This window comes from Trichechus manatus, unplaced genomic scaffold, assembly GCF_000243295.1.
Source record: "Trichechus manatus latirostris isolate Lorelei unplaced genomic scaffold, TriManLat1.0 scaffold00089, whole genome shotgun sequence".
In the NCBI taxonomy this organism is placed as follows: domain Eukaryota; kingdom Metazoa; phylum Chordata; class Mammalia; order Sirenia; family Trichechidae; genus Trichechus; species Trichechus manatus.
Genome location: NW_004444025.1, coordinates 3,525,883 through 3,540,607, shown reverse-complemented (window position 1 = coordinate 3,540,607; position 14,725 = coordinate 3,525,883).

Below are 14,725 nucleotides of genomic sequence, written 5' to 3'. Positions count from 1 at the left end.
ATGCATTGCATTGGGCAAATCTGCTGCAAAAGACCTCTTTAAAGTGCTGAAAAGCAAAGATATCACCTTGAGGACTAAGGTGCGCCTGAAACAAGCCATGGGGTTTTCTATTGCCTCATATGCATCAGAAATCTGGGCAATGAATAAGGAGGACTGAAGAAGAATTGACACCTTTGAATTGTGGTGTTGATGAAGAATACTGAATAAACCATGGACTGCCAAAAGAATGAACAAATCTGTCTTGGAAGAATTACAACCAGAGTGCTCCTTAGAAGCAAGGGTGGTGAGACTATGTCTCACATAATTTGGACATGTCAGGAGGGATCAGTCCCTGGAGAAGGACATCATGCTTGGTAAAGTAGAGAGTCACCGAAAAAGAGGAAGACCCTTGATAAGATGGATTGACACAGTGGCTGCAACGATGGGCTCAAGCATAGCAACAGTTGTCAGGATGGTGCAGGACAGGGCAGTGTTTTGTTCTGTTCTGCGTAAGGTCACCATGAGTCGAAATCAACTTGACAACACCTAACAGTAACAACTAACCGCAGTCAATATAATCAAAAAGCATGTGAAAGAGAAAATCTTTAAAGCAGTCTGAGAAAAAAGACACAGTACATACAGAGGATCAAAGATCAAATGACAAGACAAGAACTTGTTCCCAGAACATGTAATAATTATTACAACTCAATTAGAAGAAGATTCAAACCTGATTAGAAAAATGGACAAAAGATTTGAACAAAAACTTCACTAAATAAAATATATGGGAGACTTCTGGCCAATATGGCTGCTTAGTCAGACACTCCAAACCATCCCTCTACAGCAAAGACCCAAGAAACCAAGTGAAACAGATACAGAGGACAATCCTGGAAGATGAGAATCAAATGAAAGGATAATGAACTAGATCAAATACTAACTTCCAGAAGAAACTGACTGAAAACAGCAAAGGAGAAGAGACTGAGGGAGGAAACCTAACAGCAGGCCCAGCATAGCATGACCGTCTTGAGACAAAGACAGCAGCAATCCCAGGTGAGAAGCACAGAAGGCAATTTCACGGAATTCCCAGCAGGACACAGAGTAACTGTGTAGACATACCTGCCCAGTGAACAGAGGAGTACACTCCCCTTCCCTCCACCTTCTTGGTGAGTAACAGCACAAACCCACACTTCCCTGCAGCCTTGACCACTGGGGATCAAGGTACAAGCCCCCCACTTCACACCTCACCCCCGACTGCTGACCCCCCACTGCCATCCCACTCGTCCACCAACTTGCCATTCTGAGCAGCATGTGACCACTCCAGTGACCCTGCCCACTCGAACCCACCCCTTGCCCCTCTGAGCAGCCTGGGACCACTCTGGCAACCCCACCTACCCCCACACTCTTGCCCTTCTGAGCAGTGCAGGAATGTTCTGATGACCCTGCCAGCCTGACCCCAACCCCTGCCCACAGCCCCATCCCTCTGAGCACCCTGGGACTGCTCCAACAACCCCACTTGCCTAACCCCACCCTCCACCTGTCACCCCACTCCTCCAAGTGGCATTGGACCACTGTGGTGATACCACCCTGCCAGTCTCTCACCTGCCAACCTGCCCCTCTGAACAGCATGCGATCACTCTGGTGAACCAGCCCACTTGAGGCAAGCAGAGGAGAGCATGCTACTGTGCCCCAACTCACCTACTACACCCAACATACCTGCTGCCCTGCCCACTCATGAGTACCAGCTTGTGCTCCCCCACCACTGGGTCATTGACAGATGGTGGCCAAAGCCTTCACAACCCATCCTCAGCTGCCTTGCATGTCCAATTAACAGATACCACGTCCAGAATGCCAGCACCAACCTTCCCACCCGGCGCCAGGTGGTGAGCATGCCAGTGCCGCCAGGCTAGTGACCAATGTAGCACAACCGCCCCAACCATTTGGATATATAAAAACAAAACAATACAAAAAATTAGGAGGTAACAAACAAATATACAGTCAAATCAATAAATAAAATAGAGTCTTAATGCCTTGGAGACTATAGACAATATCAAATCACATAAAGAAACAGAACAAGATGCCTCAAGCAAGTGACAAAAATAAAGGGCCAGAAAACCTTCCCGAGGAAGAAAAGGTAATGTAACTATCTGATAAGGAATTCAAAAGACTTATGTATAGAATCTTCCAAAGGATCAAGAAAGAGATCAAGGAAAACACAAATAAAACTCAAGAAGAATTCATGAAAACAATACAAGAACAAAATGACAAAATAAATAGACAATTAGAAACCATACAAAAACAGCAATGAGAAATCCAGAAGATTAACAATAAAATTTCACAAATAGATAACTCAGTGGAAGCACATAGGAGAAGAATTGAATCAATGGAAGACAGAATTTGTGAAATAGAGGGCAAATCTGTTGACACTAACTTCTTTGAAGAACAATCAGAAAAAAGACTGAAGAAAAATGAAGAAAGCCTAAGAGTTATGTGGAACACTATCAAGAGGAATAATTTATGCATAATTGGAATTCCAGAACAAGAGGAGACAAAAAATAGCACAGAGAATTTTTGAAGGTTTGCTGGCAGAAAACTTCCCTAATATCATAAAAGACAAGAAGATATCCATCCAAGAAGCTCAGTCAACCCCATACAAGATAGATCCCAAAAGGAAGTCACCAAGACATATCATAATCAAACTTCCCAAAATCAAAGACAAAGAAAGACTCCTGAGAGCAGCTTGGGAAAAACGAATTGTCATCTACAAAGGGGAACCAATAAGACTAAGCTCTGATTTCTTGTCAGAAACCATATTGGCAAGAAAGCGATGGGAAGAATATATACATATATAAAACTCTGAAAGAAAAAAATTGCCATCAATAATTATATATCCAGCAAAATTATCTTCCAAATACATTGGCAAACTTAGGACATTTCCAGATAAACAGAAACTAAAGAAATTTTTAAAAAACCAGACAAACCTTATAAGACATATTAAAGGGAGTCCTTTGAACAGAGAACCAACAACATCAGACAGCAACCTAAGATTCAGACACATGACATCACCTGGATACCAACCCAGATAAAGAATTTTCAAAAATTAAATAAAGCTACAGCAGTGAAAACAGGGAGCCAGAGAAGTCGATCTGTAAAGGACAACAGTTTCAAAACAAAAAGGGGGAATAAACGGTATAGTTCCAGAAATTCCATATGGAGAGGAAGTCAAGACAATATCAAGATATAACAGAGTATTTTAAACATAGGAAGATAACAGTAAATTTCAGGGTAACCACAAAGAAAACTAATAAACCTTCTACCAAAATAAAAAAGAAGAAAATCATAAAGACTCAATAAACACAGAATCAACAACAATGAAGGAAATGAAGAGAAAATTCATAAACAAAAAGAACTCAGCACAGAAAAGAATATGGAACAAAGAAATCACACCACAAAAGAAAAGCACAACAAAGTGACAGCAGTAAATTCATACCTAACGATAATTACACTGAATGTAAATAGATTAAATGCACCAGTCAAGAGACAGTGAGTGGCAGAATGGAGGAGAAAATATGGTCCATCAGTATGTTGCCTACAAGAGATACCTTAGATACAAAGATAAAAATAAGCTAAAAATCAAAGGATGGAAAAAAAAAATCAAGCAAATGGCAACCAAAAACGAGCAAGAGTGGCCATATTAACCTCTGATAAAATAGACTTCAAGCTAAAAACCAGAATAAGTGACAATGAAGGGCATTATATAATGATTAAAGGGCCAATACAACAAGAGGACATAATCATAGTAAATATCTACACATACAATGAAAGAGCACCAAAATACATAAAACAAACTTTAACAGAATTGAAGAGAAATAGACAGCTCCACACTAATAGTAGAAGACTTTTAACACACCACTTTCGATGAAAGACAGAACAACTGGAAAGAAACTCAACAAAGATACAGAAGATCTAAACAACGCAATGAACCAACTTGATCTCATAGACATATACAAAACACTCCACGCAACAGCACAGTACACATTCTTTTCCAGAGCACATGGATCATTCTCCAGAATAGAGCATATATTAGGCCACAAAGCAAGCCTAAATGAATTAAAAAACATTGATATAATACAGAGCAACTACTTGGATCACGACACTGTAAAATTAGAAATCAGTATCAGGAATAACTAAGAAAAAATCAAATACGTGGAAAATGAATAACATCCTGCTTAAAAATCACTGAGTAATAGAAGAAATAAAAAATTCCTAGAATCAAACAAGAATGAAATGACTACATACAAAATTAAAAACCTACGGGGCACAGCAAAAGCAGTGCTTAGAGGTCAACTTATAGCAATAAATGCACATATCAAAAAGAATGGTCCAAAATCAAAAAATTAGCCCTACAACTCAAACAAATAGAAAAAGAGTAGGAAAAAAGCCCACATTCATCAGAAGAAAAGAAATAATAAAGACAAGTGTGGAAATAAATGAAGCAGAAAATAGAAAAACAATAGACAGAATCAATAAGACTAGAAGTTGGTTCTTTGAAACGATTAATAAAATTTAAAAACCAGTGGCCAAACTGACAACAGAAAAGAAGGAGAAGGTGAAAATAACACAATAAGAAATGAGATAGATTACATTACAACATAACCAAATAAAAAGTATCATAACAGAAGAATATGAAGAATTGTACTCCAACAAAATAGAAAACGTAGAAGAAATGGACAAATTTCCAGAAACACATTACCTACCTAAACTAACACCAACTGCAGCAGAAAATTTACACAGACACATTAAAAAACAGTAAATGGAAGAGGTCATTTAAAAAAAAACTCCCGACAACAACAAAAAAGCCCTGGCACAGATGGCTTCACTGGAGAATTCTATCAAACATTCAAAGAAGAGCTGACACCAATTCTACTCAGACTAATCCAGAACATAGAAAAGGATGGAATACTCCTAAATTAATTCTATGAAAGAAGCATAACCCTGATACCAAAGCCAGGCAAAGACACTACCAAAAAAGGAAATTACAGACCAATATCCCTGATGAATATAGACGCAAAAAATTTCAACAAAATTCTAGCCAATATGCTCCAACAACATATCAAAAAAAATACATCATGACCAAGTGGGATTCATACCAAGTATGCAAGGATGTTTCAACATTAGAAAATTAATCAATGTAATCCACCACATAAATAAAACAAGAACCATATGATCTTCTCAGTCAGTGCAGAAAAGGCATTTGATAAAGTCCAACACCCATTCCTTATAAGAACTCTCACCAAAATATGAATAGAAAGGATATTCCTCAATATAATTAAGGGCATTTATACACAACTAAAAGTCAACATTATTCTCAACAGAGACTGAAAGCATTCCCTTGAGAATGGGAACCAGATAAGGATATCCTTTATCACCACTTTTATTCAACATTGTACTGGAAGTCCTAAACAGAGCAATAAGGCAAGAAAGGGAAACAAAGGCATCCAAGTTGGTAAGGTAGAATTAAAACTATCCCTATTTCTATCCTATACATAGAAAATCCCAGAGATTCTACAAGAAAGTTATTGGAACTAATAAAAGGATTCAGCAAAGTGGCAGGCTACAAGATCACCATACAGAAATCAGTCAGATTCTTCTACACTAACAAACAGAACTCCGAAAAGGAAATCAGAAAAATAATATCATTTACAGTAACCCCTCAAAAGACAAAATACTTAGGAATAGACCTAACCAGGGAAGTAAAAGACATACAAAGAAAACTACAAAACACTAGAGCAAGAAACCAAAGGCACCTACATAAATGGAAAAACATACCACACTCATGGATAGGAAGACTTATTGTGAAAATATGAATACCACTCAAAGTGATCTATAGATATAATGCAATCCTGATCCAAATTCCATCAACATTCTTTGTTGTTGTTGTTAAGTGCCATCAAGTCAGTTCTGACTCATAGTGACCCTACGCACAGCAGAACGAAACACTGCCCTGTCCTATGCCATCCTCACAATTGTTGCCTTGCTTGAACCCATTGTTGTCACTGTGTCAATCCATATCTTTAATGATATGGAAAAATTAATCACCAACTTTATATGGAAAGGAAAGAAGCCACAGATAAGCAAAGCCCTACTGAAAAAGAAGAACAAAGTGGGAGGCCTCACACTTCCCGATCTCAGAACCTACCAAATAGCCACAGTAGTCAAAACAGCCTGGTACTGGTACATGGACAGACACATCGACCGATGGAACAGAATTGAGAACTCAGAGGTAAATCCATCCACCTATGGACAGCAGATATTTGACAAAATTCTGAAATCCATTAAATTAAAGAGATAGTCTCTTTAAGAAATGATGCTGGCAAAAGTGGATATCAATTTGCAGAAAAATGAAACAGCATCTATACCTCACACCATGCACAAAACTAACTCAAGATGGATTAAAGATCTAGATGTAAAACATAAAACTATGGAGATTATGGAAGAAAAAATAGGGGCAAACCTAGGGGTCCTAATTTATGACATAAATAGACTATTAAACATAACTAAAAATGCACTAACAGCAGACTAGACGACTGGGATCACCTAACAATTAAGTATTTATGTGCATCAGAAGACTTGTCCAAAAGAATAAAAAGGATCCTACAGAAGAGTAAAAAAATTTGGCAATGACATATCTAAAAAGAGACTGATTCGAAACTTATAGAAAACTTCAACACCTCCACAACAAAAAGACAAACAACCCAATTAAAAAATGGGTAAAGGATATGATAAAACATTTCACCAAAGAAGACACTCAGGTGGCCAATAAATACATGAAGCAATGCTCATGATCATTAGCCATTAGAGAGATGCAAATCAAAACACCCCGGCAAAAATGGCAATGATCAAAAAAACAGAAGGCAACAAATGCTGGTGAGGGTGTGGAGAGATTGGAACTCTCATACACTGCTGGTAAGAATGCAAAATGGTACAACACTGTGGAAAAAGGTATGGCATGCCCTTAAAAACTTAGAAATAGAAATACCATATGATCCAGCAATCCCACTACTAGGTATATATCCTAGAGAAATAAGAGCCGTGACACAAATAGATATATGAATGCTCATGTTCATTGCAGCATTATTCACAATAGCAAAAAGATGGAAACAATCTAAGTGCCCATCAACATGTGAATGGATAAACAAGCTGTGGTACATACACACAATGGAATACTACACAATGTTAAAGAGTAATGACAAATCCACAAAACATCTCGCAACAGGGTTGAACCTGGAGGACTTTCTGCTGAGTGAAATAAGTTGATACAAAAGGACAAATATTATATGAGACTGGTATTATAAAAAGTCAAGAAAAGCTTTATAACACAGAAAGAAACGTTATTTGATGGTTATCAGGGATGGGAAGGGGAGGGACGGAAAACCACTAACTAGATAGTAGACACTTGTTAACTTGGGTGAAAGGAAAGACAATACGCAATATGGGGCAAGTCAGCACAGCATGACCAAGGCAAAGGAACACTGAAAAGTATGCAAGAGTAAAAGGCACCAATGGTAAATAATATTACATACACAATCCTGCAATAACAATAATAATGAACAGTAAATTATGAGTGGACGCCACCTCCCTCCTTCCCACTGGACCCCACTGTGCTCTCACCTGCTCACCAACCCAGTGCTGTCCTGGGTATGCCCTGTTCCCATGCACAGCTGTTACTAGGCAGCCATGAATTTTTCTTTTCTTTTTTTTTTCCTTTTCTTTCTTCTTCCCACCTAGCTCAGTAGGTCACATCCCCTCCCTTCCTATCAACCCCATGTCCACCCTGCCTCCCCTTCCCAGCAGCTGCTGTTCTGTCACTTTTTCTTTTTTCCTTTCTTTTCTTTCTACCACCCACCTAGTACTGTATACCACCTCCCCTTCCCCACTCCCCCCGCAGCACTGCCACAGATAGAGTGCAACTGGTGCACCAGTGTGTTGCTGTTCCAGGTCTGTCCTGCCCCCACCCGCTGACCCCCATCATGTCACCATTTACTTTATTTTTTATTTTTCTTCCTTTCTTTTCTTTCTACTTCCCACCTAACCCTGTATTCCACCTCCCTCCCTTCCCAATGGCCCCCCATGTCTGTCCTGCCCTCATCCGCTAGCTACCCTTTTTCTTTTTTTTCTTTCTTCCCTCCACCTAGCTCCATATGCCATCCCCTTCCTGCCAGCCCTTGCCATGCTGTTGTGGCTACAGCATCCCTGGCACTCAGGTACTACCACCGCACTGTGCCTGCACCACTCTTCCTTCCTGCCACTTGACTTGAATAGCAGGAAGTGAGCCCACACCACTCCTCATCTGACACCCCCACCTATCTGGCGAGGGGCTGTGAACACTCCCACACCACTGGACCAACATCAGGAGGCAGACGACACAAGCCCAGTCCACCCTCAGACACCTCGCTAAATGAGTATACAGTGAAGCAGGCTCGCCCTGCCTGCTGCTACCCTGCCCACCCAAACCAGCTAGTGGGAGCTATCACGCCCACAGATGAGCAAGCAGCAAAGCATACCTGGTCCACCTGCCCTGACATATCAAAACAAAACAATGAAGCAAGATAAAACAAATGACCATAAAATCAATAAATAAAGAAAATAATACCTTAATGTCTTGGAGATAGCAGACAATATCAAAACATATAAAAGCAGGACAAAATGCCTATAGTAAGTGACTAAAATAAAGAATCAGATGACCTTCCAGTAGAAAAAAAGGAAGTGGAGCTACCTGATATGAAATTCAAAAGACTAATATTTAGGACTCTCCAAGAGATTAGGAAAAAGATGGAGAAAAACACAGACAAAGTAAAGGGGAAAAATAGACAAAATCATGGAAAACGCAGACAAAACCAATGTAAACATAGCTAAAATCAAGGAAAACAAAGACAGATCAATAGAAGAATTCAGGAAAATAACACAAGAATAAAACAAAATAAGTAAACAATTAGAAGTCATACAAAAACAACTAGAAATCCAAAAGACAAACAACAAAATTTCAGAAATGGGCAACTCAATAGAATGTTTTAGGAGCAAATTTGAAACAATGGAAGACAGAATCAGCCAGATGGAAGACAAATCCATGGGTGCTACTTTGTTTGAGGAAAAATCAGAAAAAAGAAAAATGAAGAAAGTCTAAACATTATGTGGAACACAATCAAGGGCAAAAATTCATGTGTGACTGGAGTTCCAGAACAGGGCGAGAAAATGGAAAACACAGAGAAGATTGCAGAAGATTTTCTCACAGAAAACTTCCCAAATATCATGAAAGATGAAAAGCTGACCATCCAAGAAGCTCAACAAATCCCACAGAGGATAGATCCTACAAGAAATTCACCAAAACATATCATAATCACACATGCCAAAACCAAAGACAAAGAAAGAATCCTGAGGGCAGCTCAAGAAAAATGAAAAGTCACTTACAAAGAGGAAACAATAAGACTTAGCTCTGATTACTCGGCAGAAACTATGCAGGCAAGAAGGCAATGGAATGGCGTATATAAAACCTTGAAAGAAAAAAAAAACTGACAACGAAGAATAATATATCTTGCAAAATTCTCTCTCAAATACAATGGTGAAATTAGGGACACTTCCAGATAAACAGAAATTAAGGGAATCCATAAAAACCAAAGCAATCTTACAAGAAATATTAAAGGCAATCCTTCAGTTAGACAACCAACAATATTAGACAACAATCAGAGTTTAGGAAACAGGATATCATCAGCCAGATTTACCATTCCAGGTAAAGAGCGCTCAATAATAAAGCAAAGCTAAAAGATTTAAAACTGGGAAAAAGAGACGTCAATCTGTAAATGTCAACAACATCAAAACAATAAAAGGGAGAATAAATGGTGTAGACATAGACTTTCAAACAGAGAGGAAGTCAAGGTGATATCAAGTAATAAAAGACTGGTTCAAACTTAGGAAAAGAAGAGTAAATTTCAAGGTAACCACAAAGAAAGTTAACAAACCTACTCAGAATAAAAAAGCAGAAAAACGTAAAGTCTCAGTAAACACAAAATCTATAATATGAAAGAAAAGAAAAGAAATCCACAAACAAAAGGAACTCAGCACAAGAAAGTAAGAGGAACAAAGAAAACGTCAGCACCACACACAAACACACACATACAAAGCACAACAATATGACAGCAATAAACTCATATCTATCAATAATCACACTGAATGTAAATGGCTTAAACACACCTGTAAAGAGACAAAGAGTGGCATAATGGATAAAAAGCACAACCCATCAATATGCTGTCTACAAGAAACACATTTCAGACACAAAGACATAAACATATTTAAAATCAAAGGATGGAAAAAAAAAATATCAAGCAAATAGTAACCACAAAAGAGCAATACTAATTAGTGGCAACACTAATCTCAGAGAAAATAGATTTTAAGGTGAAATCCACCATAAAAGACAAGGAAAGGCATTATATAATGATTAAAGGGACAATCCACCAAGAAGACATAACCTTAATAAATATCTACACACCCAACAACAGGGCTCAAAAATACATAAAACAAACTCTAGAAGAACTGAAAAGAGAAATAGACAGTTCCACAATAATAGTAGGAGACTTCAACACACCACTCGTGGTAAAGGACAGAACATCTAGAAAGAAGCTCACAAAAATACAGAAGATCTAAAGGCCACAGTCAACCAACTTGACATCATAGAACACTCCACCCAACAGCAGCAAAGTATACATTGTTTTTCAATGGACATGGAATATTCTCTAGAATAGACCACATTTTAGGCCATCAAGCAACCATCAATAAAATCGAAAACTTCAAAATAATACGAAGCGTTCCCTCTGATCACAAGGCCATAAAAGTAGAAATCAGTAAGAGAAAGAACAAGTAAAAAAATCAAATATATGGAAACTGAATAACACCTTGCTTAAAAACAACTGTGTAATAGAAGAAATCAAAGAGGGAATAAAAAATTCTTAGAATCAAATGAAAATGAAAATGTATCATACCAATACCTTTGGGACACAGCAAAGGAAATGCTCAGAGGTCAATTTATAGCAATAAACATACATACCAAAAAAGAAGAATGGGTCAAAATCAAAACATTAGCCCTACAACTCAAACAAATAAAAGAGAAAGCAAAAGGAGCCCACAACCACTGGAAGAAAGGCTATAATAAAGATTAGAGCAGAAACAAATGAAATAGAGAACAGAAAAACAATAGAAAGACTTAACAAGACCAAAAGTTGATTCTTTGAAAAAAATCTACAAAATTGACAAACCATTGACCAAACTGACAAAAGAAAAACAGGAGTGGAAGCAAATAACCCAAATAAGAAATGAGATGGGGGACATTACAGCAGATCAAACTATTTCAGTTTAAGGATCAGAATAAAAAGGATCAGAACAGAATACTATGAAAAACTGTACTCCAACAAATTTGAGAATCTAGAGGAAATGGAAAAATTTCTAGAAACATTCTACCTACCTAAGCTAACACAAGCTGAGATATAAAATCTGAACATACCCATAACAAGAGAAGAGATTGAGGAGGTAATTAAAAAAAACAAAAAACAAAAAACCTCCCAACAACAAAAAAAGTCCTGGCCTGTACAGCTTCTACCAAACATTCTGAGAAGAGCTCACACCAGTACTACTCAAACTATTTCAGAGCATAGAAAAGGAAGGAATATTCCCAAATTCATTCTATGAAGCCAGCATAACCCTGATACAAAAGCCAGGTAAAGACATCACAAAGAAAGAAAATTTCTGATCAATATCTCTCATGGTTATAGATGCAAAAATTCTCAACAAAATTCTAGTCAATAGAATTCAGTATCATATCATAAAAATAATACACAATGACCAAGTGAGATTCATACCAGGTATGCAAGGATGGTTCACCATTGGAAATCAATCAACATAATCTACCACATAAATAGAACAAAAGAAAAGAATGACATGATCATCTCAATCAATGCAGAAAAGGCATTTGATAAAGTCCAACACCCATTCCTGATACAAACTCTCAATAAGATAGGAATAGAAGGGAAATTCCTAAACATAATAAAAGGCATCTATATAAAAGCAGGAAACCCTGGTGAGAGCTACATCTGCTAACCAGAAGGTTGGCAGTTCGAATCCACCATGCGCTCTTGGAAACCCTATGGGGCAGTTCTACTCTGACCTTATGGGGCTGCTATGAGTCAGAATTGACTGCATGGCAATGGGTTTGGTTTTTTGTATCTAAAAGCAACAGCCAACGTCATTCTCAATGGAGAGAGGCTGAAAGCATTACCTCTGAGAACAGGGACACGCCCGTGGTCACCACTCCTATTTAACTTTGTGCTGGAAATCCTAGCTAGAGCTATAACAGAAGAAAAAGAAATAAAGGGCATCCAAATTGGAAAGGAAGAAATAAAATGATCCCTATTTGTAGATGATATGATCCTATACATAGAAAACCCAAAGATTCCACAAGAAAACTACTAGAACTACCAGAAAGATTCAGCAGAGTGGCAGGATACAGGATCTACATACAAAATCAGTTGGATTCCTATATATCAACAAAGAGAACTTTGAAAAGGAAATCAGGAAAATAATACCATTAATAATACCTGTTGCCATTGAGTCAATTATGGCTTATAGCAACTCTGTAGGACAGAGTAGAACTGCCCCATAAGGATTCTACAAAGTGGCTGGTGGATTCAAACTGCTGACCTTTCTGTTAGCAGTCAAGCTCTTAATCACTGTGCCACCAGGGCCTCATTAAGATAAAATACTCAGGAATAAATCTAACCAGGGACGTAAAAGACCTATACAAAGAAAAACACAAAACACTATTGCAAGAAACCTAAAGAGACCTACATAAATAGAAAAACATATCAGGCTCATGGATGAGAAGACTCATTCTACCCAAAGCAATCTACAGATACAAAGCAGTTCCAATCAAATACCAACAACATTCTTTAATAAGATAGAAAAACGAATCACCAACTTTATATGGAAAGAAGCCCCACATAAGCAAAGCATTACTGAAGAAAAAGAGCAAAGTAGGAGGCCTCACACCATCTGATCTCAGATACTACTATACAGTCACGGAAGTCAAAACAGTCTGGTACTGGTACAAGGATAGAAACATAGACCAATGGAACAGAATTGAGAATTCAGATGTAAATCCATCCGCCTATGGTCAGCTAATCTCTGACAAAGGACCAAAGTCCATTTAATGGGGAAAAGATAATCTTCATAATAAATGGTGCTGGCAAAACTGGATTTCCATCTGTAACAAAATGTAACAGGACACATACTTTACACCATACACAAAAAATAACTCAAAATGGAACAAAGACCTAAATATAAAACCTGAAATGATAAAGATCATGGAAGAAAAAATAGGGACAACACTAGGGGCCCTAATACATGGCATAAAGACAATGCAAACCATAACTAACAATGCAAAAATACCAGAAGATAAACTACATAACTGGGAGCTCCTAAAAATTAAACACTTATACTTATCAAAAGAATTCACCAAAAGAGCAAAAAGAGAACCTAAAACTGGGAAAAAAATTTTGCTATGACATAACTAACAAGGATCTAATCTCTAAAATTTATAGATTACTTCAACACCTCAATAACAAAAAGACAAGTTATCCAATTAATAAATAGACAAAGGATACGAACAGAAACTTCACCAAAGAGGACATCCAGGCAGCTAACAGACACAGGAAATGCATACTATCATTAGCCATTAGAGAAATACAAATCAAAACTACAATGAGATAGCATCTCATCCCGACAATACTGGCACGAATCAAAAAAACAGAAAATAACAAATATTGGAGAGGCTGTGGGGAGATTGGAACTCTTATGTACTGCTAGTGGAAATATAAAATGGTACAACCATTTTGGAAAACCATATGGCGCTCCCTTAAAAAGCTAGTAATAAAAATACCATATGATCCAGCAATCCCACTCCTAGGAACATATCCTAGAGAGATATGAGCGGTCACATGAACAGACATATGCACACTCAGTTCACTGCAGCATTATTCACAATAGCAAAAAGATGCTAACAACTTAAGGGTCCATCAAAAGATGAATGGATAAACAAATTATGGTACATGTCCACAATGGACAACTACACAATGATAAAGAACAATTATGAATCCACAAAACATCCCACCACGTTGATGAATATGGAGGGCGTTATGCTGAGTGAAGTAAGTCGATCACAAAAGGACAAATATTGTATAAGAACACTTACAAAAACCCAAGAAAAGGTTTACACACAGAAAAAAAAAATCTTTGATGGTTATGAGGGAGAAGAGGGATGGGGAGGTGAAATCACAAACTAGATAGTAGACAAATGTTAACTTTGATGAAGGGAAAGACAACACACAATACAGGGGAAATCAGCACAACTTGATCAATGCAAAGTCATAGACGTTTCCTAGACACATCCAAACACCATGAAGGACCAAGTTACTGGGGCTGAGGGCTGGGGATCATGGTGTCAGGAGACATCTAGGTCAATTGGCACGACACTGTTCATAAAGAAAAAGTTCTACATCCTACTTTGGTGACTAGCATTTGTGGTCTTAAAAGCTTGCGAGTGATCATCTAAGATGTATCTATTGGTCCCATCCCGTTCTGAGCAAGTGAGAATGAAGAAATCCAAAGATGCAAAGAAAATATTATTCTAAAGAATTAATGGACCACATGA